Source organism: Panulirus ornatus, chromosome 12 (assembly GCF_036320965.1).
Source record: "Panulirus ornatus isolate Po-2019 chromosome 12, ASM3632096v1, whole genome shotgun sequence".
Taxonomy (NCBI): domain Eukaryota; kingdom Metazoa; phylum Arthropoda; class Malacostraca; order Decapoda; family Palinuridae; genus Panulirus; species Panulirus ornatus.
The window spans coordinates 51,390,799-51,416,395 of NC_092235.1; positions in this window are offsets into that span (position 1 = coordinate 51,390,799).

Consider the following 25,597-nt stretch of genomic DNA (forward strand, 5'->3'; position numbering starts at 1 on the left):
AGTCAAGTGAGAACTTTTCGGGTGTGTGTGTGGTGGTGGGATCCTTACCTACTGAACTGCCATGCAAAGGAGGGAACAGAAAAAGAGGAGCCAAATGAGGATTTTTTCTTTTTCTTTCCTCTAAGGCTCAGTCATCTGTTCAGACAGTTACCTCTCTTACGCGGGAAATAGCCAACAAATATGAAAGAAGACGCGTGAAAGATCCTATACACAGAACTAGTACTCCAACCTTCCATTTACAGTGATCTATGGGCTACATGCATAGTGACAGTGTATGTGGTCTTAGATCGTACAATTATCCCTATCACCAGAAGGTGTAAAATTTTTTTCGGTTGGTGGATGTAGCTTAAGTTGTCGGCCTTAATGATCCCTGGCAGCTGATAGGCCGAAAGCCCAAAGAACCAACCAATCAACAATGAGGAGTAGAGCCATAAACAATTATGAGGTAATAATGGATATTTCATAGTCAGTCTTTGCACCAAAAATCCAACATTAACAACAACTGGGTCGGTTTGTTGCCCGTACCGTCTCAGCTAAAAAAAGAATCGTTATCAGCAATTTATTTAACCGTCTGTGCGTTTAGAAACTTGCAGTTTCGAAGCCGTACGAACCACTGTTGTTTACGGTCGACCATCAGATGAGACACTTCATTGTCAGGCGTGGAAGCAGGGAAGCCGGTCGGACATCGGTGGATGACGTTTTTTCTGATATAGTGTTCTTGTGATACAGTGACACAATGTGATTTAGACTGTAACATACATAGTGTTTAACGGTGTAAGAGGAGTTAGTGAAATCTTTCATAAACTTCTACAAACGTCTCGCATTTCGGTTATCATATAATGGTGAGCTAAAGGAGGCTCACTTACCAGGTTAGTCTCTGTTGCTCTGAGTACAGGAATATATACAAAACCTATTTTAGATGATGGTCATATGTTTACATAATATAATTCATATTCTTAGTTTTTCATATGTAGATGGGACAGAGGACTACTATAGGTGCGAAGGGCAGGTCAAGGTTATATCATCACACCAAATGGTCGTACAGTCCTGGTCTAGGATCTTATCATATGTACACGATTATAAGAGTCACAGAGCGAGAGAAATGTACGGTCATAAAGCATCAAATTATACGGAGTCCTATAGAGGGAATGTCTTAAGCATCATACCGGTAGTTTGGGGGAGTTGTCATCGTAGAAGTGGACGAAATGGATATTTTTTTTGTTGGGTAATTACGGTAATCGCTCATTGGTTCCAGAATGACCAAACGGCTCCATCAGTTCGATCACATCTTTGCTTAAATCATCTTTGTGCATATATATATATATATATATATATATATATATATATATATATATATATATATATATCATCCCCCAACCGCAACACTCACACTCAGTTCCGCCAGTCAGTTCGCCTGTGTTAACACGTTTTTCTAGGCAAATTTGATCGTGTATGGGATTGGTTGTGATTGGCTGCACAAGCCAGCGGCCTGGCTTTTGCGACTTCGGGTGCTGCCTGAAGTCTGGACGGTAAGAACAGGTTTGCGCAGGTCGGTGTGTGGGTGTTTGCGCGCTGTTATGCTCGTTGCAGGGATTGTTTTGCTAGAAGGTTGTTGTAATGGCTATGGCATTGAGGAGGTGCACGAAATAATAGAATGAATAAACAAATGAATAAAGAACGATTTATTGAATTCAACGAGCCATTCGGCTGAAAATACACAGTTGAATTACATAATTGGGTGATCATGGAAACATCTAGGTAGTTACTTATAAAAGAGCCGAAGATTAAGGTAGGGATGGATATTTCAACAATTTGTATAAGCTCGTGAGTGAATCTGCCAACATAGTACAGGAAGTTTTTATAGAGCAAATCTTATGGTTTATACATTTAACATTGCGTGCTGATCCGTTGAACATTACATGATGTAAAGTTACGTATTGTTTGAACTCCTGTAGTATCGTCTTACATTATGTATTTAGTGATGTTGAGTTACGTACTGGTTGAATTGCTGTAGTATTGTATTGACATACATTATGCATTTAATGGTAAACATTAAGAGATGTAAAGTTACATACTTGAACTCCAGTGATACCATGTTGACATATGTATGTAATGGTGAACATAAAATGAATATTTTCACGTTGGTTGCGCCACAGGAATAAAGTAGTTGACATACTTATAACTATGGGAAAACTATATGCTTGCTTAGCTGTGCACTTGTTCACGGATTGTGACATTCACAATAGTAGGTATAGGACAGTTCTTGTATTTGTACGAGACCTGGTTTGTGTAAGGTGATTATGGTGACGGACGTCAGTCAGGCGATCGCCCATCTGACCCTCGAGGAAATTTATGGGGTTCCTGTGGTCTGCTGGGCGGTTCGCAGCTCCAACAGGCTCGTTGTTTACCCTGAGGCGACCGCATCTCTCAACAGCGGCCTCACTAGTTCCGTGGTAAAAGATTTCTAATATGTATATCTCTTTTACAATCGTATTCATTGGAGGTAGACACTCTTGTGCTAGAATGGCAGGTCCAATCAGTCGTAATCCAAGTATCAAGCTGGGAGGGAGGTGAGGGGCGAGTGTGTACAGGTCATGTTGACCTGTAGGCAGCCCGGGCGCACCACCATCTCTATGGAAGGTTGGTGTGTGTGTAATACGTGTCGCCTGTGTTTACCCGCCCTACCCTTTCCGTACAGATGTGTATGGAAGTTGAAGTTTACTTTTGCCACATACTAGTTTCCTTATAAAACGTTTTGCTGAGAATACTGAGGTGTTACTTTGCGGGAAACCCTACGTTCGTTTACGTACATGTTCTTACTGTCACGCATCCGATGCAGCACCGCAGGTCTTAGAATAATTTGCCCAAAGTTCCGGTGCAGAGATGGTAACCGTCGACTTCAAGTTCTCGTTGTACGGAGCTGTTGCTAAGAACCACAATGTTGCTGATAGGCTTTTCGCATGCCCGTGTCGTATCTCTTATCAATGGAGTAACCAGTGACAGTGGTTGAGGGTACTTTGGTTCATCCATGGGCAGGTAGTCATTACAGTCTCCAGGCACTAGGGCGGTGCCACACTAGCACTTTTTCCGTGTACTTTTATCATCGTCTCTCCAGAGGAGGATGATGTGATCCTTGAACGTAATGGTGTGACCACACTGACCCAAACATTAAAGGTTAGGTAAAAGACTAGGATAGTATCATGGTGTCGAAGGGTTATATCATAGTTTTCAGGTTAAGTATGGCTCTAGAATATGCTTATATTTGGTAATCTTTCAATACTTCACTTGTCATATTTTTCTGTGTTCTTTAATGTTATTGGTTGGGTGAAGGCCAACCGTTACCAAGTAGCATTTCTCTACTGTTTTTCTGTCGTAAGTTTTAACATTAACGAAACAAACCTTAACACAGACGACTTGAGTCTTAACACCAATGACTCTTGTCTTCATTCTGACGACTCAAGTCTTTACACTGACTACTTAACACTGACGACTTGAGATTTGACACTGACAATTTAAGCTTTAACACTAACAACTTGATCCTAACGACTTGGAGGGAGACTTTGGACAGTTAAATGTTCAGTATCGTTTATTCTTCACTTACATGTCTAGCACTTTATGTCATCATTAGATATCGCTGGCATGAGTTGTCTCGGACAGCGTGTTGCGGCGTCTGTCATAGCGCTTTTTCATCGGGAGACAGATGAGTGCACGAGGACGATCAGCTGGCTGAGCAGGTCATAGGGCGTGTGACGTCACACCGAGGGATAACAGACCCCTCATGGTGATGGGGGGGGGGGGGAGCCACTGTCGTTGTGAGGTGAAACTGGTTTTATTCACAGATGCGAATCGTTGAAATTTCTCCGTATAAAACTTTACCGACAGAATGATCGGGTTGATTCGCCGTTGTTTACCCGGTGTGACGTTAGATTAAACTGCGCAATGGCGTTGTCGTCTGTGTGTGTGTGTGTGGACTCGAGGTAGCCACAGGTTGCCGCACGCTGGGGCAACACAATGTATAGTTATTATTTCATGCTAGTGGTGACTCTGATGAGGGGGGTTTAGGTTGCCTTGTTTGCTCAAAATGGAGGAAAAAGATGATTGCAATTAAAAAGATCAGTTGTGCGAAGTCTTTAAACTTACTGACTACACTCGGGTGGTATCTTTTCCTATCATTCATATTCCATCAGGTGTTTCCAGCCTCCCGTTTGCTAAACATCTACCCACAGCAACTCCTTAGTTCACGCTTCAATATTCTCTCTTTTTTTTTCTACGCGCGTATAGAACCCTAATATTAGGCACAACTTGTAACCGGAATTACTTTATCGATGAAATTGCGTAAGAAAATGTAGGTCCTTGTTATAGACATTTCTTGTTTTCCTTTGATGTGTTTCTTGTCGCTGATGGTCATCCACACTTATTGCCTCCTGAAGCCCATCAGCTGTGTGTCGTCTGCGTCATTATCCGCGTTCCTAACACCCAGGACTCCTACGACATCATGCTTGCGGTGCCCCAGTCGAAGACACACCACATTTTACAGCAGCGCCATCCCTCCTTTTCCCACCGCTCTTCCAGTCAGTTTATCAATCTCCCTTTTACCTTCATTCCATTTGGTCCTTCATCCATTTCTTTTAGTTTTATCTTTCTTCTTTTCTTTCCTTTTCCTTTATCTTTTTCCTTTTCATACACATCCCTCGCTGTTTCCAATCCTCCTACACTTTCTCCCTTCTCTTCACTATATTTCTCTTCATTTTCTTACGATTGTTTCTCACCCTGTCCCATTCCAATTCACATTTCCTCTCATCCCTTCTTCTTTCCTCGTACTTCTCTTTCCTATCCTGTCCTCCTCCTCACTATTCTCCTATTAATCGTTCCATACCCTCCTCACCTTTCATCCTTCGTCCTTCCTTCCCGGCACTCTCGCCTCTTCACATCCACTCCCGCTCCCTCTCTCCTCAGCCTGCTCCCTCCTCGCCTTCCAGATCCCCTCAAAGCGTCGATTGCATTTGGTGTTGATGAGAGGCTTGCATTAGTAATGGATGAAAATGATGATGACTCGTCCCAATCAACGAGACAGAACTCTCTACTTTAGATCGTGACAGCTCAGCTCCAAGGGGAACCCGCTCCGTTGAGTTGCCATATCCCCACACATCACATGATTATACCACGCCTTTTCGGACCTATTGATTTCCAAGGCTGGACTCCCTGTCGACCGTACCTGGCGAAGGAGCAACAGACTTCTCCCGCTGTGTAGATTCCCGCTGAGAACCGAGTCATTATAGTGGGTATTTATGTAAAGTAAGAAAACCTGGAAACTGTGTTACAGAACTTTCTTCGACTGTCAGTCTAGGTAATGGCTGGGTTAAACCCTGGACCGGGATGGACCCTGGACCTGGGTGGATCCTGGACCGAAGGTGGACCCTGGACTGGGCTAGACCCTGGACGAGGGCGGATCATGGATCATTTTGTGATCAAGGTGGGATGAGAGTGGGCACCTGTAACTCGGTTTGCTGATACACTTTTTACCTCTCTCTCTCTCTCTCTCTCTCTCTCTCTCTCTCTCTCTCTCTCTCTCTCTCTCTCTCTGTTGCTTTAATTCTCTTTCATTCTTCGTATCCTGAAGGGATAACATAAGTGTGTCACTGCACATACTTTCATTGTCTATGATCCTATACTTCGTCTTTTGTTATTCTTCGTCTCTTATCTTCCTGGCCGAAGCAGGAGACCCAAGAAAAAGTTATGAAAGTCAAGGATGGTAAGATGCTGTTGTTGCCACTCGTGTTATAATTAACACATCTAATGAAGATTGGGAGGAACACAGTACTCCAAATAGAGGCAAAATATTTTTCATTACTAGGTTCAGTTGTCAAGGAATGGATGTCCTCAACTCATTCGATGCACAGGGAAACTATGGTGGGGTGTTAGTGAGTTTTCAGGTAATGTGTTTTACATATTGGTATGACTGGTTTTGTAAGAGTAGACACGAATTGCTTGAATCAGAGCTTTCACCTGATGAATGTGGCATCATCCATGGATGAGTTGATCTGTATGATGACTTCCAAGTACTCGGGGACAGTGCGGGTACTCTTGATGATGATGATAGAGACTGTTTGATGAGTTACCTCTGCTGTGGTCGATGGTATGGGTGTGTGAGCGTGTGTATCTCTGTGACTGTGGTGTATGTTGTTTGGTCGTAGAGTTCAGACTCGTTATAAACCTCTTAGTTGTGAGTAAGAGAACATAATAGAATCCAGACGTGAGGTAAATAGTGAGTGTCCAAGACTTGTAGCAGTGAGTTTAAAACTGCTTTGTGAACAAAACTGCAAAAGTGACGGAATGATTTGTTTGTACATACTCGCATGATACATATTACACCGTCGCTAACCTTATGATTCGTGTACTGCCTTCCCCGCTCCCCACGGTTCGAGTGTCGGGCGAGACTGTCTGCCCACAGCTAAACCAACCGTTCCTCCACTCCTCGGGGCTGGTCGATAAATGGGCTATTGTACGTGTGTGTGTGTGTGTGTGCACATAAGAGTAATGAAATGGTACTAATACGTAGGCTAAGAGAGGGCAACACTTGTAGAATTCCCCTCGTAAAACATCAGTAATTACACGCACAGAAGCACGTACGTATCCCTTTCTTTATGTTATCTGAGACGGCATATATATATATATATATATATATATATATATATATATATATATATATATATATATATATATATATATATCCTAGCCTAAGCCAAGTATAATACTTTTCTTTCTAATCTTCATGCGAGTGTTACCAACTGATCATCCGTGTTACCTTCGACCATATGTAGGTAGACGATCACTGGGAACCATACGTTAAGAACTTAAGATTGAGATTAACACATCTTGTTCTCACCTCGAGTCACACCTGGATGATATTAATGTAAATACACAACTTCAGTAAAACTTGGTACTTCTGTCCCATTCTGATCCCTGGACGTCCAACGACCTCATCCTAAGGCTGGTTCTCGAGACTTAAGAGCTATGTGTACAGTCGCAGGCGCATGCTGGTCGATATATTGGCGGATGCGAGTTAGAATCGGAAGCACTTAGAAATGTCACACTTCACAGGATTACCGGTCAAGAGTTGACAAAACAGCTAGAGTGTTTGCTTGCCAGATTTCACGATATTACTGGCGAGGTGTGACCTTTGCTCCTCCCCCCAACCCGGAGTTTAGGTGATGCTTTTGTAAATAAGTTTTCAAGCAATCGAGAGATGTCAGTTTTGAGTGTTTGATGTTCCCTTCTGATTTAATATCCAGGAACAAATTTACAAGAAGTGTGTGTTTTCTCTAGTTGACCATAACCATACAGTAGTATATCAAAACAATTTATTTTCAACCTTTGCCTTTCTGTGTTCCCCTCCGACCATTATGACTTGGTCGCCACCCACCGCAGTGACTTTGTAGGTTCACAAACGCCAACTTTACCTAGTCGTCTATATTTAGTGAATCTGAATGCAGGGATAAAGCCATTGGGACAACTGTCCAGGTGCTGGGATGACTGGAGCCTCGTACCAGATCAGTTCTGGGCCGAGTCCTAGGGACGCAACACCAGGTCAGGCTCCACATTCACATGGCTCCTGGAAATCCTCTTCACGACGACGAGGGTGGAAGACTCGGCCTCGCAAACGTGCCTTGCGGGGAAACGGTAAAAATCGAAGAACCGTAATTTCCGACGGATGTACTTACTGCCGATCGAAAAAGACCCATAACTTGGCCAACCTCTGTTCCCTGGATCGATCTCTTGTCCCCGAATCATAGATGAGCTGAGAGATTTGTGATGTGCTGCTTCCTAATCAATAACACACACACACACACACACACACACACACACACACACACACACACACACTATAAACATGTGCGAATCTAGCATTCAGGCTCGCGCCTGTGAGACATTTAAGTTCTTTCACAGCTGTTAGAACAGGGCGGGTGATACGCCTGAGATATTTAAACCCCACAGTAGAGACGTTTAAACACCCACATCTGAGTCATTTAAAACCCAGCGCGTCTCGCATTTACGCCAGCCGACCCGGGAACTTTAAACAGCGGTTCACATGAAGCTTTTTAAACTGGTGGTGTCCGAACAGTTTAAATGTCTTGGACCTGCCTGAGTTTAGATATTTCAGGCGTACGGCCTTATCAGAGCCGTTGTGGGGCTTTTAAAGAAGAGGCCAGGGAAATTTACCGTTGACACATTTGAGGCATGTCCATTCTGTCAAGTTTTAAGGCAGAATTGTTTCAATAGCGGCTGGCGGGTTGTTGTTTAAGCTGCGTCGCGTGTGGGCCCAGCCATAACATAGAACGCATCCAGACACAACACATAATACGTCTCATCACAACACGCAATGCACGCAGACATCTCTTGCCACGTCCAGCCACAATACAGCACCCTCAGACCTCCCTGCCCCACTCACAGTAATCATGGACTGAGCTACTCCAGCAGCTGATCCTCGCAGCTGGTGTCCCTCTACCTTAATTAATCAGTAACACGCCACAGTGGCAGCCTCTTATCTTGGCCACCCCGGGCTATACAGCACAAATGGATAAGCGGATTTTACGTGTATACTTTCGTATGCTTTTAAAGATCACGTGGCCTCGTAGTTCTTTCGCGTTGCTGACCCATTCGGAACATGAGGCTTACGCCGTCTCGTTTCTAAAACACAAACACGTCAAAATCAGGAACTCATTATAGAGCTGGACATTAACACCTCGACCACAACAGTATATGGCCTTTCGTTATAATGATGATGCCATCGACCTGATCCCTTAAGTGTCAGGTCAAAAGTAAGGCCATCATATCCAAGGGTCGTATTTTCGTGGTCAAGGATCGTCAAGTCATGGTCGAGGATCGTATGCAGTACTCAGGGGTTGAGGTCCTACTCATTAAGCATAGGAGCATTACATGGGTCCAAATTTTCAGCCTTGGTTCCCTTCAGCGGAGTAAATCAGAAGAGCGTAAATGCGTTTTTCGACAGAGTTCTTCCGTAGGCTCTGGGTTGCTATCGGTTGCTAGGACGCTATATATCATCGCCCATAATTCATCGTGGCGCTGTCAGGAACAACTGAAGGAAGGAAAAAGATTGAGTTGTGTGTGGTGGAGGCAAGAGCAAACCATCTGCCATGTTCTACAAGCGGCCACAGTCTTCCATTAGAAAGATTGAGGGTTCTGTCCATTAATTTCCTCCTTGGCCATTACAGAAGGATGTTTGAAGAACAGTGAGCCTCCTCTGCCCTTCTCCAGGCCTCATGTGTTTATGTCTTCTTCTCTTCCCCTCCCCCCACCGCCCCCTCTCTCTCCCTCCCTCGCTCCTCGCTCCCTCTCTTCCTTCACTCGTTTCACTTCTTTATCCTTACCCTCACTGCTTTTGTTCCATGTAAGTCTTTTCGCTTATTTCATCGTAATATACTTTTAATTTTTGTTGTCGTTGCTGATTTTGATTGATCATTCCTTTTTCTTTTTTGCTGTCTAGAGTTGCGTATTGTTACTTTTGTTGTTTACATGTGTTTTGTCATCGTTTGTGCGTTGTTGTTTGAGGTCACTGTGGAGGAGTTGTATGGTTGAGGGTATTTCTATTCACGCCTCTCATTTATCGCCATCTTGTAGTAGTTGTTGTTGTTGTTAATGCCTCGTATTGGTTGGTTTGTTGCTTATATTCGTTACTGGACATGGTTCTTTATCTTGCGGTCGGTGTTGGTTTATCCATTCATTATTCCCTCTTGTTGTGTCATCTTTGCCTTATTGTTTTGTCTCTCGTTTTTAGAAGTGAAATCCCATTCTTGTCGGTGGCGGTGTTCAGGTAATGGGATACTGTTTTGTTTTCGTCATTTACTTTGATTGTTGTATACAGTTCTGTGTTGTTGTGGCCTGTGGTCTTAGTGGTTAGTTATCGGTAATTGTCCGTGTGTGTGTGTGTGTGTGTGTGTGTGTGTGTGTGTGTGTGTGTCGCTAGTGGCCGATTCTGTGTACATCTCTCTCTCTAATGGTCAATCATTTCTATGTGTGTCTGCTGTGGTCAATCAGTGTTTATGATAAGTTTTCGTTACATTATCAAGGTTTACTTTTCAGATTTTTAGGGGGCTGTTGGGGTTTTCTATGTGCCACAGAGAACATGATCTGGGCGTTTGTTTCGCGAGGTTTAGGAACAAATGGTTTATCGCTCATGATGATGTCGGCTCTTTCTTACCATGGCTTCGCGTGTTGTCAGACTAGCCCGTCTTGTGTTCTTCATTTAGCGTTGCTGTTGGTGATGGCTCTATATCAACGCTGAGGGTGGGAACGCTTCTCTTTCCTATGGTTGTTATTTGTTGGTGTGTTCCTGAGTGGGTCAGATGTACGCCCGCCTGTTTCCAGGTGTCCTGTGCGGATTCGATGTGTTGTAATGTGTGTTGGTGTTAGTGCACCTGGCTTGGTGTTGGTTTTTCAGTTACTGGGATTTTGTCGTGCGTATGTCACTCGTTGTTTACGAACCTGATTCATATACCTGAGGGCAGCGTCTCGGCTCACAAGGTAGATATCGTTACTAAAAACTGACTTGAAATCTTGTTAATGATCGACTTGCTTGTCACAGTCAGTCCATTAGTATGTTCGTTCGACCGTTACTATTTCACACTTTTGCGTCCGTAGCTTTGGCACTTTTTCCACAATGTATTCAAAATTTGGAATGCAGCTGTTTAGCATCTTGTGTAAGTCTGATGGTAGTCTGTGTTTGTCCAAAGGCGGATAAATTATTCCCATTTTTCTATTTTTCTTCGGATGATAAGACCACACCCTGGTGCCAGATGTCACAGCAAATCGAGAGCTTCTGTTGTCAAACCCTTGTTTATCCTTAGGAGTCTACATAGTCGTTTTCTTTCGGAGTCTCTCTCTCTTGTTCACCCACCCACATTGGGTTTTTCTTCAACGTTATGATTTCCGCAGCAAGACACTTCGTGGAGCTGACTGATGGATAAGCGCTAGACTTGGTACATTGACCTTCTGCAGGTAAGAAGGGTCACTGTTGATTCTGGGGTCGGAGGGTCAACGTGAAGGTCACAGAATTTCATAACGTTATAGTGAATGAAGGCCAGATTCGGCCCCTAAGCCTTCTCAAGGGAGGTGAGGGTCAATATTGGTTTTCGGGTCAAGAGGTCATGAAATCAGGTTCACTCGGACTTAGGGACTAGGCTCTTTTTTGTGCGTTGTGGGATGTTGTTATTGATTTTGGGGTCCAATATCAAGGTCAGAGGTTAGATCATAATTAATGACGGGTCGGTTCAAAGGTCACACCACATCATACACAAGGGTCACACAGTCGACCTCGAGACTTTTCCTCACCATAACGTGTCACAAACACGTGAAATGAGTTTGAGAAAAGAACATCGGTTGTTTGATTGCTACTAATTTTGATGGGGTCACTATCTGTTTTAAGGTCACACTAAAGTACGCATCACCAGTTTGGTTTGACGAGTCATATAGATCTGCTGGAGAAGGTACAGTAGATGGCAAGAGAGCAAAGCTTGAGGGGGAGGGGGTATATATATATATATGTATATATATATATATATATATATATATATATATATATATATATATATCAGCTACTGAACATCCTATATGTAAGGTCATTCATATGAATAAGATAATCGTTTTCTTGCGGTTCGTGTTGATCTGATATCAACTTTAAGTGTCCCAAAAAGGGCAGAGACAAAAGTCACTCCTCAAGTGTAAAGGACGATTATTGATGACTAGTTTCTGAAGCAAAATGTGAGCTACTCTTGAAAGATGGAAGCAGCAGAGGTTTGCTGTTGTCAAAGGTCACGACCTCTCCTTATTCAGTTGCAGCATAGGCTCTTCCCTGGGTGGCGGAGGGGTCGCTATTGATTCCGGGGTGAAAGGTCATGATGGGGGTCTACGTAACAATTCAGTATCGAGTCATGTTTCTTGTTATTTCGCCTCAGGTTTTTGTTATTTGTTCTGGGAATAGTCCTCTTTTCCTCCTTTTTTCTTTTTTTCATTTGGCCGTAGGTCATCAGCGAGTGTTTGTTTATGTTGGTATCTTTTGATTTTCTGTAGCACTGTCTTTTGTTTTTTCATGTTTGTTTTGTGTCTTCTCTCTCTCTTACCTTAATGTTTGTAGACTCGTTTAAAGGTATGTTTTTTTTTTTTGTGTTAGCTTTTGTTTTACAGTTTTATATTTTTTGGGGGAAGTCTATAACGTGCAATTATTAATAATTCTTGGGTCTATCATCTCGATAACATTACATATACACATAACGCCATGATTACTTAATTCATTATGTTCAGGGACTGTTTAGTTATACATCGATAATCCAGAATGACTAACTTACGTCAGATGTAGGAAGTCCAGCTTCTTATTTGTTGATGCTGGTGTGATCTTCTCTCCAGCTGTAGCCGTTGGTAGTAATGGTGTCCTTTTCTGTCATTCTAATATAGGTTTTATATGAGCAGAAACTTGATTCTAATTTAGATTTTTTATATTTTTTTATTAGCTTTTATGTTGCGTAAACCACCAGGCATGGTAAGAGACACGAGCATCCTTCTCATGGGGAACCACCAACCTCACCTTCATACAGCTGAAATCAAACAGCAGCAGACCACTGGGTCCTAACGAGGCTGGTTGTGATCGTGGAAGAGGACAGGGTTTTAGGGATTACTGTGGTAGTAGGAGTAGAAAGACATATGTCAGTCGAGCATTTGAAGCGAAATGTTCATCAACTTAAGATAAATAGTATCTACGGTACTGCTTTCAGCTACTGTGACTGGTAAACCATTCCATATGTTAACAATCCTGTTGAAGAAAAGTTTTTTCGCCTCACTCAAAGTAAAACGTTTGCTCACGAGTATATATAGCCATTGCTGCAAGTGAAGATATCCATTTATATATTCATTACAATAAGTGAAATCAGACGAATCCGTCATTCATTAGCTCGTTAGATCGAGATAATCGAAGCCTTTAATGTTTTTGAATACCTGTGATAGATCACCTCTCAACCCTCTCTTCTCTTAAGCTAAATAGATATAGTTCACTGAGTCAGCTGTCATGCATAGGCTTTGTTTAAACAACTCCGGCTAGGAATTATCTCGGTAGCTCGCCAATGTATTCCCTCCATTCTGTCCCTATTCCTCAAGCAGGATGACCAGAACTGAACACTGGTCAAGATGGGGATGCACCAGTGAACTGCAAAGAGTGAGGATAATTTCCCAAGACTTTGATTCGAAAGTCCTTCCCATGAATCCAAGAATTTTGGAACTCCCCTCGCAGATCTTTTCTCTCCCTCCTTTTGGAAAAATTGCATTTGGCGCACTTCCAAGACCGTACAACAAGATATCCGAAAAAGAGTAGAAGAAAAAAAGAATATAAAATTGCTGGCACATATTTTCTTTAGAGAAAAACCTTGACAATCTCAGTTCACGTCCCTTGGGTCTCTGTCTCAGGCCTGGTTCTGTAACCCGACCATATCTGACTGTCTGATAACAGGTTCGTGAGGAAACTGCGAAGGCTGTATTTTCCGGTCAGTTTATGCAACCTGAGGAAGCTCAGGTGTAGCACTAGGTGGAGTGTTGTGTGAGGTGACGGTGAAGTGCCTTCAATTGTGGTGGTGGTTAGCGGGTAATTCTAATGTTCTCTGTACACCAGTAGTCTGTAAGTTTAGACACAAGAACAAGTTCTTTTGTTGAAAGTGTATCACATTATTTGAAGTCGGTTGATATCTGTGCAGTGCTTAAGAAACTTGACATTCTCGGCTGATATGTCGTCCTAACAAAGTTGTGTTGTGATAATTCATCATGTGTGTCATCACTGTCCCCATGTTGTAAATGTGTTGTTAGACGCTGAGATATACTTGCACAAGTCAATATAATCCGCAGGATTTTGAAGTGTGCAACCTTCAGTATTACAGTCGAACCGATGAATTACACTGGTAGCCATTAACGGTGTCTTGTTCCTCATTAGGAGGTCATTGATTGCACGGTTCTTGTTTATGACGTTGGATTCGTCTTCTGAGCAGCGCCTGACGTCTTGCTTAAGTCAACTCTTCCTCCTCCTCTCATAGGTTGTTACATGACGGAGCAGGTGCCACTGTGATCACTTCCTGTAGCCTCGTAGTAAGTATACATTGATTGTGTTTGTGTCTCGTCGGACATTCTTCACTCCTGCTAGTGAGACATCCACCTGAATCTTATGATATTTTCTGTATCCACTTGTGATATATTCGTCTACTAAATCATTTAGGAAAGGCAGAGTGTTACAGATGCCGAGTTCGATCGTGAATTTCAAAACAAGACATTTTGTCCATAATTCCATTCATTTTCTTCGGGCGATCATCATTACTTGATAAACACAAATGCAACCTCCAAGTACCCGCGTTTCATTACTTATTCTTTAATTGCCTATTTTGTAATCACAGCACTAGGGTCCCATCTGTCGAACATCTCTTGTGAATAACACCTGGTTAGTTTCTACTTGTGTGGATGAAGACACGTTTCAGTACCCATGCTGAGCGCGCCAGACTCCACACGGATCCTTCATCCTACCATTTAAGACGATGTCAAGATTATTGTCAATTACCCACATGTAAGAGTTCTGACAGAGTGTTTATAGTGTTTGGTATTGTTGCTCTTATCGTCTTATCTCTTTGTCCTGTTACTGCATCTGTCAACAGTGTTACTGTATTTGTTGATTGTATTCACTGTATTTGGCGGCGGTTTTCTTAAATGTGAGTGTGAGACTTGATAGTTCCCCGATCCTCAGTTTTTCTTTGTTGTATTTGCAGGAGTTGATGTCTCATTTGCTGGTGCAGTTTTGATATTGCCTGGCAATATTGGTTATAGTAATTTTTTGGTTCTTTCGCAGATTTTTTTTTTTCAGAATATCTGTGTATACGTACCTTGGGAACTATGTTTTTTTTTCCAACGTTTTTTCACTATTTTTTTTTTTTAACTAAGTTGTAACAACGCTGGCGTACTTGTTTATAGTATTCTTTTTTTTCTTTGTACTGGCACAATTGTTGGTGTTTTTGCTGCATTCATTGTCAGGGTGACAATGGATTTTGTCATACTTATAACTATATTTTGTTCACACAGGTGGCAGGTATTGTATCTGTCGGTACCTGTAGTTTTCGTTATGAGTACTATCCCAGGTGATGTTGGTGATAGGAGTGGTGATGGTGGAGGTGGATATGGTGGTGGAGGTAGTGGTGGTGATGGTGGTGGTGGAGGTAGTGGTGGAGATGGTGGTGGTGGATGTAGTGGTGGAGATGGTGGTGGTGGAGGTCGTGGTGGAGATGGTTGATGGTGGAGGAAGTTATGGTGATGGTGAAGTAGTGATGGTGGTGATGGAGGTGGAGATAGTGGTGGTAATGGTGGAAGTGGTGTTGGTGGTGGAGACGGTGTTGTTATTGTTGGTGATAGAGGCGTTGTTGTGGTGGTGGTGGTGGCAGAGATAAGGTAGTGCTGGTGGCGATGTTGGTAGTGGAAGAAGTGGTGGTGGTGTTGGTAGAGGAAGAGGGTGAGGGCAGGGGCTAGCGGTGTGTTGGTTCTTGCCTTTTAGCGTCTGTACGTATTCAGTTCTTCTGTGTTGCCCGTTAGTGGATTTTGCATGTCGCTGTCAACTGCTTTTTGGTTGGCGGTACTTTTTTTTTTTTTTCTGTCATGTCTGCTATTTTTCCTTACTCGGCTATTATTTGCGGCGGGGAAATAGTTTTACTGTTTCTCGTCATGTCCAGGTGTGCATTAGTCACTTTTGTAAAGCTTTGATCCTCGCCTCACAGCTGTGGCATAGTCTCGTTCAGGTCTCTCTATCTCTTCCCCCCCCCCCCTTTTTTTTTCAGAGATAATGTCGTAGTCTCGAAAGAGATCAGGTGGTTATAGATGTGGCTGTGAGGCGTTCATTTTCCTGTCTGATCAAACACGTTACCCCTTGAACCTCTCTCTCAAGATAAAGATGGTCAACATTTAGATTTTGACATGGGATGTATGTGCACATTTAACATAAGAAGTATGTCCAGATCTAACGTGAGAAATATGTTTCAAAAATTCGGTAAGTTCATCCATATTTAACAGTGGAAATGCGACTAGATTCAACACGAGAAATACGTCCATATTTAGCAAGAGAAATACATCCAAATTTAACTTAGGTACGTATAAATACTTTGATCAGTTGTCGTCTCGATAACCCTACTTTCGATATGGTGTTACAAATGTTACAAAGATCCACCATGTAACGGGCCTGTTACCCGGGAAAAGTTTGCCTGATTACACATCATTTATCTATTCAATCTGCTGGTATAAGATACATTCTTCTGCAGTACCGGTGACCGTGGCCTTAGGGAAGGGCAAACCGGGCGAGTGCCTGGGACTCCCACTCATTCAAGGGCGTCCAAAAATGTTGTATTGAATACAGCTGAATACAGCAATTGAATCTAAAAAGCAATAGGCGACTGGATCCTAAAGAGGCTGTTTTTGGTGGTGGGAGAGATCTGGATGCCATTGATTAATGTGGTATGAGTAGAAAGACTTAGAGTTTATAAATAACGAGACTTGTAAACTCATTGTGTAGCTAAGGAAGTGAGAATGTCAGTCGTGGATTTAAAGCAAAATGTTGATGTAGTCTATTCTTAAACGTGTTTATGGCAATGCTTTCAACTACTCCAGTTAGTAAATTGTTCAATATGTTATCAGTTCTGTTGAAGAAGTACTTCGCCTTAGTTGAGGTAAAACGTTTGCCCACGCGTTTATATCCATCAACACGAATGATGATAGACGAATTTACCCTTACGTAGCTTGTGAGATCAGGATTACCGAAACTTCTATCAATTTTTAAGACTTGTATTAGATCACCTTTTAAACTTCTCTTCTTTAAGGGAAATGAATCTAACTCTTTATTCGGCTAGCGTAGGATTTGTTTTCTCAGGCTGGGTATCATCATCCTGGAAGTTCCCATCCGTACTCTGGACTCTCTCCATTTTGTAGTTTCATGAATAGGATAAAGTGAAATAGAAAAATATTAGCCTTGCTTTTAGATCATTAAGATTAAGCCTGTAAGGTGTCCCACTTGATTCTTAGCCAAAGCTTCAACATCCTTATGGCTACCTCTCCTCCTCTCCGTGGCTTTCAGTCTATTGTGTCATCTTAGTGTCAACATGTTAGTACTTGACAGTTTTATCAACACTTGTTTTCTTATTCTCATATTCACACAGACATTACTTCGTTATTGTTTCACCTCTTGAGCATGCGAGTATGACCTTCGAGCGCGACGTTGCAATCCTCGAGTCCGACGTTGCGATCTTCAAGCACGAAGATGTGATCCTCGAGTTCGACGTTGCGATCCTCAAGCACGACGTTACGATCCTCGAGTCCGACGATGTGATCCTCGAGCATGACGTTGCGATCCACAAGCACGACGATGTGATCCTCGAGTCCGACGTTGCGATCCTCAAGCACGACGATGCGATCCTCAAGCACGACGATGTGAGCCTCGAGTCCGACGTTGCGATCCTCAAGCACGACGATGCGATCCTCGAGTCCGACGTTGCGATCCTCAAGCACGACGATGCGATCCTCAAGCACGACGATGTGATCCTCGAGCATGACGTTGCGATCCACAAGCACGACGATGTGATCCTCGAGTCCGACGTTGCGATCCTCAAGCACGACGATGCGATCCTCAAGCACGACGATGTGAGCCTCGAGTCCGACGTTGCGATCCTCAAGCACGACGATGCGATCCTCGAGTCCGACGTTGCGATCCTCAAGCACGACGATGCGATCCTCAAGCACGACGATGTGATCCTCGAGTCCGACGTTGCGATCCTCAAGCACGACGATGCGATCCTCAAGCACGACGATGTGATCCTCGAGTCCGACGATGCGATTCTCAAGCACGACGATGCGATCCTCGAGCAGGATGTTCAAAAGGCCAGAACATCATACCTAAAGGTCGCACTATTATGTTAGAGGGGCCACACTTTCGCGTCTTCGTGGATGATTCTCCAGGGAATATTTCCACCAGTCTGCGTGTATCAACAGCTCTTCATAAACCGTTCTCTTGCCTCTCTATGAGATGTCTCTGATACGAAGCTGTAAGTGCGTCATAATAGCCTCTAATGAACCTGATTTATCAGTTGCCGTTATGAAAGGTAATCAGGCTGTACCATGGGTCGAGGGTATATCAATCTTTCTTAAGACGACTGCTCACCTCAGCAGTTGTCATATGAACGATCTGGTGAACTCGTGTTCCTTTGCATCGTGTAAACAGAAGTTTCAGAGGCGGGAAGTTGGTTGTTTATCGTCGAGAATGTCTTTGCCACCTGCCTTGTGTGGGTTTCTTAGGAAAACGTTTGTCTCCCTCTTACAGTGCTTTGAAAATACTGATGCTGATGACCGCGAGTAGATTTCAATGAATGACAATGAACAATGCTCTTAAAAGCTTGACGTGCGGTCGGCCTTACCAAGGAGAGAGAGAGAACACACACACACACACACACACACACACACACACACACACACACACACACACACACACACACAGACACACATACAGGTTTATAGACAAGCGCTGGAAACCCATGACCATCATGTGGCAACAATCGACCCGCAGTTTTTTCTTTCCCGACCATTTACATAAAGGCTCCTCAAAGTACATTTTATCATTAGTCTCCCTGATGGTTCAAGAGCTTTTATATATAGGAAGTTTCTACGAGAGGAGAGATACATCAGTGGCTGTAGCGCGGCCCTGGAGGGGATGTAGCTAATGCAGTTCAGGTCGTTTGGCCGACGCTATTTTGTCTGTCGGGTCGAGCCTCAGACGGTCACTGGGGGAGGAGCTGGGTGCTGCCTCCCTGACTCTGGTGGACTGCATTGTTCACCTGTGTCTCTCTCTCTAACACCTCGGGTGAAAACGTAGTCTTTGAAAGGGGAGGCTCAGTACCTCAGTACACATCTGCACGTTCTTGCTTCTCTAAATGGGTCATCTTGGAATAGATCGATTCCTTTTTTCCATTATTGGAGCTTCAGTAGGGATTTCCATTGTAATTAAAGGATCCATCGTAAGTAAAGGATCACCGTGATTAGATATTTCATAACGAAAAATTACAGATTGATGATGACCTAGTGTGATCATTATAGTCTATCCAGATGATCGATGTGCAGGATCTTTGAGGACGACCTGGCAATGACCCGTTCCCTTGCAGTAACTCACGTGTGCGATCCCACCGACTTCGTGCGAGGATTACCTTAGAATGACACGAAGGATAACCTATCAAAGCCACAAGGACGAACGTTATAGGAATATGCGGACTCAGTGTGGTAGAGAACTACGAGGAAGACCTCACAAGCATCCAGTGTTTGTGGGTAGAAGGATCTAATCTCCTGTGTGGGAGATGGGATACGGTTTATCTGGGAGCAGGGGAACGGTCCGTCTGGGGGAGGGGGACAGCCATTGTTGGAAAGCTGGACAGTTCATATGGGGGAGGGAGGCTGACTGTGGGAGGAATGGGATAGTTTTTACTGGGGAGCAGAACTGTTCGTGTGAGAGATGGGGGTGGTATAAGAGATATACATGGGGTAGAGTGATGACATGTTGGAATGGGGAGACGTTCGTTTTAGGGAGGAGGGAGCAGGTCTTTGTAGAGGAAGGTGGTCGGTGTTTCCTGAGGGGGGACAGTCAGTCGTATGCGTTGGTGAAGGTGGCAATGTAAGGTAACATCACACTTGAATAACCAACCTGGTTTTTCTTGCTGTCTGATACTACCAGTGGGTGGAAGGATGATGTACGTGACCACATGAGTCAGCCATGGACCACGTACTACCTGTCAGTATAATCATGGCACACTCGGCCGTCTCCCACCTCATAGCTACATATGTACACCATTTCCAGTACCTTACCTTCCCTCTCCACCACCTGTCCCTTGTCCACTCGCCTCACAGTCACCCTGATGTCTCCATCCACACTGCTTAACTTCGTATTCTACCTCCCACTCTTCTCGAAGTACGCGCATCCTTTAACCAGACTTGCGCTACTGGTGCCCAGGATGGTGCAATGGTAGTACTACAACCTTCATTTCCCTCTTTTTTCTTTTTTTTTTTTGTATTTATGTTTGATGTGAGCAGCCTTTCGTCACTTGTGGTTCTCCTCCAACTTTTCTCTGCCTTCATCCTCTCTCTCTCTCTCTCTCTGTAAATCCCTGCTCGTCTGTGTCCCGATCACCATTCCACTCCCCCCCTGCACAGTAGTCTTCTGATCTTCCCATCTTCTGTCTCTTTATCAGTGTTGCTTCATCTCAGTCCTCATCTGCCTAACACCACCTCGTATTTTGACACAGGCTTGCAATATTCACGTTTTCACTTACGTGAATAAATGTATCATTAATGGCCATTTTAGCTAGGGTGTCCATTTCTTATGCGTCGCCATTAATATTAATTCATATATAATGTGGAATCATATTCTATATTCATTAGGTCATCGGGTATGAAAATTTAGCTTTTCTGTTCCCTGGGACATTAATGATTTATTAATATCTATATTTCTTATGACTTATCATTTATTGATACAGTATTAAGCTTCTGTGTTTTGTTTGCTTTTTTATTCTCGTTTTTTTTTTTTGATCTTATCTTTGATCTTCCTAACATCTATCTCTTTTCCTGGTAACTCACTTTTCTCCTCTTCTGCGTACTTCTTTTAGTTCTCATTTTCTTGTTTTTCTTGTATGCATCGCTGGTAGCCTGCATCATTTTCCTCTCCTCCTCATCTTTGACATTTACAGAAGTCTTATTTTTTACGTATAGTTTCCTCATTTGCAGTAAATTGAATCACATGGTACTTATGTCAGTCAATATTGATATTTAGTTGCTAAGACTGTGTTTTCTTTGTCATAGTATGCCACTGAGACGCCCATTTTCTCTGATGGTTCTTCACTTCGTTCTCTCAGTGATCCAGCACATACCATTTTCTTTCAAGCTTCTTCTCAAGTTTATCAATGCACAGTACCAACCACTATGTATTTAATGCATTTGTAGTTACGAAATTGTGTAAGTAATGATTACTCTTTAAGATATTGCTTCGTAAGGCCTCTCTCTCTCTCTCTCTCTCTCTCTCTCTCTCTCTCTCTCTCTCTCTCTCTCTCTCTCTCTCTCTCTCTCTCTCTTTACTTTGCTTTATCGCTGTCTCCCGCGTTAGCGAGGTAGCGCAAGGAAACAGATGAAAGAATGGCCCAACCCACCCACATACACATGTATATATATATATATATATATATATATATATATATATATATATATATATATATATATATATATATGGATCATTGTGAAGTGCTTAAGGATTAGAGGAATGCATGTAGAATGCCACTGTATAAAGGCAAAGAGGGCAAAGGTGGGTGTTCAAACTAGAGGCATACGTTTGTTGAATATTCCTGCCAAATTATATGGGAGGGTCTTAATTGAGAGGGTGAAGGCAAGTAAAAGCATCAGATTAGAGATGAGCAGTGTGGTTTCAGAAGTGGTAAAGGATGTGTGGATCAGGGAGGTTGCTTTGAAGAAAGTGTGTGAAAAATGTTTACAACAGAAGGATTTGTATGTAGCATTTATGGAACTGGAGAAGGCATAAGATGGGGTTAAGAGAGATGTTTTGTGGAAGGTCTTAAGAATATATGGTGGAGGAGGTAAGCTGCTAGAAAAGAGAAGAGTGATTGGTTTCCAGTAAAGTTAGGTTTACGGCAACGGTGCATGATGTCACCATGGTTGTTTAAGTCGTTTATGGATGGGATGGTGAGGGAGGTGAATGCCAGACTTTTGGAAAGAGTGGCGAGTATCCAGTCTGTTGCGGATGAGAGGGCCTGAGAAATGAGTCAGTTGTAAGCCGATGATACAGCACTAGTGGCTAATTCGAGTGAGAAACTGCAGAAGCGGATGACTGAGTTTGGAAGAGGGTGTGAAAGAAGAAAGTTGAGAGTAATTGTGAATAAAAGCAAGGTTATTAGGTTCAGTAGGGTCGAGGGACAAGTTAGTTGAGATGTAAGTTTGAATGGAGAAAAATTGGAGTAAGTGAAGAGTTTTAGGTATCTGGGAGCGGACTTGGCAGCTAATGAAACCATGGAAGCGGAAGTTTCAAAGGGTAGGGGAAAGGGCGAAGGTTCTGAGAGCGATGAAGAACGTGTGGAAAGAGAAAAAGTTATCTCGGAGAGCAAAATGGGTATGTTTGAAGGAATAGTAGTTCTCACAATATTATATGGCTTGCGGGGCATGAGCTATAGATAGGGTTGTCCGGTGGAGGGTGGATGTGTTGGAAATGAAATGTTTGACAATATGTGGTGTGAGGCGGTTTGATCGAGTAAGTAATGAAAGGGTAAGAGAGATGTGTGGTAATAAAAAGAGTGTGTTCGAGAGAGCGGAAGAGTGTGTCGAAACGGTTTATACATATGGGGAGAATGATTGAGGAAAGGTTGACAAAGAGGATATATGTGTCAGCGGTGGAGGAGACAAGGAGAAACGGGAGACCAAATTGGAGGTGGAAGGATTGAGTAAAAAAGATTTTGAACGATTGGGGCCTGAACATGCAGGAGGGTGAAAGGCATGAACGGAAAAGAGTGAATTGGAACGATGTGGTATATTGGGGTCGACGTGCCGTCAGTGGACTGAACCAGGGCATGTGAAACGTCTGGGGTAAGCCGTGGAAGGGAGCTATGGTTTCGGTGCATTACACATGATAGCTAGAGAATGGATGTGTGGATGTGGCCCTTCTTCGGGTGTTTCCTGGCGCTATCTCGCTGACGCAAGGGGTGGCGATGCTGTTTCCTGTGGGGTGGGGTAGCGCTGGGAATGGTTAAAGGCGAGCATATGTACATTTACATATGAGTATATGTACATGCGTACATATGTATGTGTATGCATAAAACCAAGAGGAAAATGAAACGCGATAAGTTTCTAAGTGCACTTTCTTGTAATGATCACATTGTTAGGGGAGATATAAGAATGAGATAGAAGCCGAAGAAGAGGCAGTCAATATACAAGGAATTAATCACAGATAAGAGCGGTGACGTATTTGATATGTTGATCCGTGGACCGTGTTTCCTCGGAGTTCATGCGCGGTAGTACGGAAAGGAGGGGTCGACTCCTATAGGTCAACGCTTGGGAGCTTATCTAAGGTCTCCGCGCGTGGGAAAGTCCCTTAGAGGTAGAGAGGGGGATTTTGGGGGGTACGGTAGTGGATGATTGTAGAGTCCTATCTTGTCTTGTGCTCTGATAATATATTAAGGGATTACATTCCCTTATGTACAAGGATTTTATATGTAATCTTGTAGGGTCGTGGCAATGTTTCAGTATTATCGCGTTTTCAGCAAGATGCTGACAAGTGTGATATGTTATTTTGCTGTTGCATATGTAGTTTAGGGCCTTCATTTTGAAGATGATGTGTTAAGTGTCGACTGAATGATGACTGACAGAACATATCGCCAAAGAGCTTTAAACCATAAAAGATACTCACTCCCGTGTTTTGCGTTGCGCTTGAGAATTAGTTTCTGCAAGATCAGAAAAAAAATCGATTCGAAATACCATCTCTCATTCACCAAACGGGATGACCCAGCTAAGAATCAACCTTTTAACAGGAAACACAAGTCCGATAGAGCCATGGTGAAAAGGTACTCTTGTTTTGATTTCATTTAGTACACAGCCTCTATGTTTAGAAGAGCGAAACGGCTGGGTTCAGGTTCATGAAACAGAACTGAAGACATCGGATCCAACAAGGGATAATCTACTGAAAACATTTTGAGCTAAATGTAGTTTTCACAGTGGAAAGAAGTGTTAATGCGACTCATACCTTCACACTGGTGTTACGGTTAAAGCTTTGTGATGTTTTTCTGTTCCCTTTACTTGCGTCCCCGCCTGAGCCAGCAAGACTTATTGGTTAAAGGACTGTCCAACTGCCACGATTTCTCACAGGTGAGGCTGTGGGTGGGAGAGTGATAGTGCCGAGGGGAGCGCCATGCCGATACATGAGGGTAGGAGTGCTAGAATGGTGGTGATACAGGGGAAATGAGTGTGTGGATAGCGAGGATGCGGACGATGCAGCGCCACAATATTGAAGCGAGGACAAATAATCGTTGCTGAAGTCGTGACTCGACGGAATTTCGGTAACTGGATTGTGAGAACAGAGATAGTTGGCTTCGAACCGTGATATTCAACAAAGGTCAGTGATAGCTGCAAGGATCAGTGTCTTCATAGCGACAGTGCGAAGGATCACTGTCAGAACACTGACAGTGGCAGAAGTTAGTGTCATAGCAGTGACAGCTAGTTGCAAGGGTCAGTGCCATAACAGTTCTGCTGGCGAAGGTCAGTGGCAGAACAATGCCACTAGCAAGGTTCAGTGCCATAATGATGAGACTACGAGGCATCATTGCTAAAGCAGAACTCGTACTAAAAAACAGTACTAAAAGAATGACATTAGAGGAGGTCACTGCTAAATGATTCTATACAAAGAGGTTGAGGGATGTGGCACGCATGATGGAGGTTCGTGGTCAGTGACCAGGCTGTGAACGATAGGAAATGTTTTCCATATATATTAACTACATTCTCACTGCCGTATAAAATCACCATGATACACGCTCCCCTAATTGAATCGCCCTTATCTCTGCGTTCCACATTTCCCTTTATACAAGTCTGTATTTCACTTTTTGATATTTCTGTCATAAATCCATACTTATTGATTTTCAAATAAACTTTTCTTCTCTTTAGTAGATACTCTCATCTTTACTTTCTGTTGTCTGTGGGTTTTGTATCGAATAAATCCGGGTATTGAAGGTTTGGAAGACTAATTCTCTGGCTTCAGTGCTTCTCTTTCACTCAATTTCCCCCAATTTTGCCGTCAGAAGTCTGGCTCCCCGGCCAGTGCATTTATCAATAAGAAACTAATAAGCGGCCTGAGGCGTGTGGCTCGCAGACTCGTATTTACATATAAAATCCATTATTACGTCCATTATTAATATCTGCATCATTTGCCACTATTGTCATTAAGGCTTTTTTTTCGGTCGACAACTGACGAGGCCACAGGAAGGTGGCGGAGGGTGGGAGGTCGGGTTTTGGATAAAGGGTGTTGGAGAGGTGGTGTTGGAGAAGGGATATGTTGATTTTTTTTTTTTCATATTCGAGGGGGAAGACTTAGAGATGAGATGCTGGGGAAAGGGGTACTGTAGGTGAGATACGGGGGAAAGGGGTGGTGGAGATCATGTGCCGGGGGACTGGGAGTGTGGGGGTAAAAGGGGGTGTTATGAAAAGAGAAAGTTTTGCTCGAGGGAAATTGATAGAAGCAGGAGAGGGACTGGGGTTGTTGGAGAAGACAGCAACGTTGGGATGGGGGCTTGTTGAGAGGGCTAAGTGTTGGGGAGAGACAGTAGGAGGAGGAGGAGGAGGTGAGTGTTTGTCTGTGGTGGAGAGAGAGAGAGAGAGAGAGAGAGAGAGAGAGAGAGAGAGAGAGAGAGAGAGAGAGAGAGAGAGAGAGAGAGAGGAGGCAAGGGAAGTTGGGGGTGTAGGTTGGCTTTTGGGGCGGAGCGCGTCAGGGTCAGGCTCCTCATTA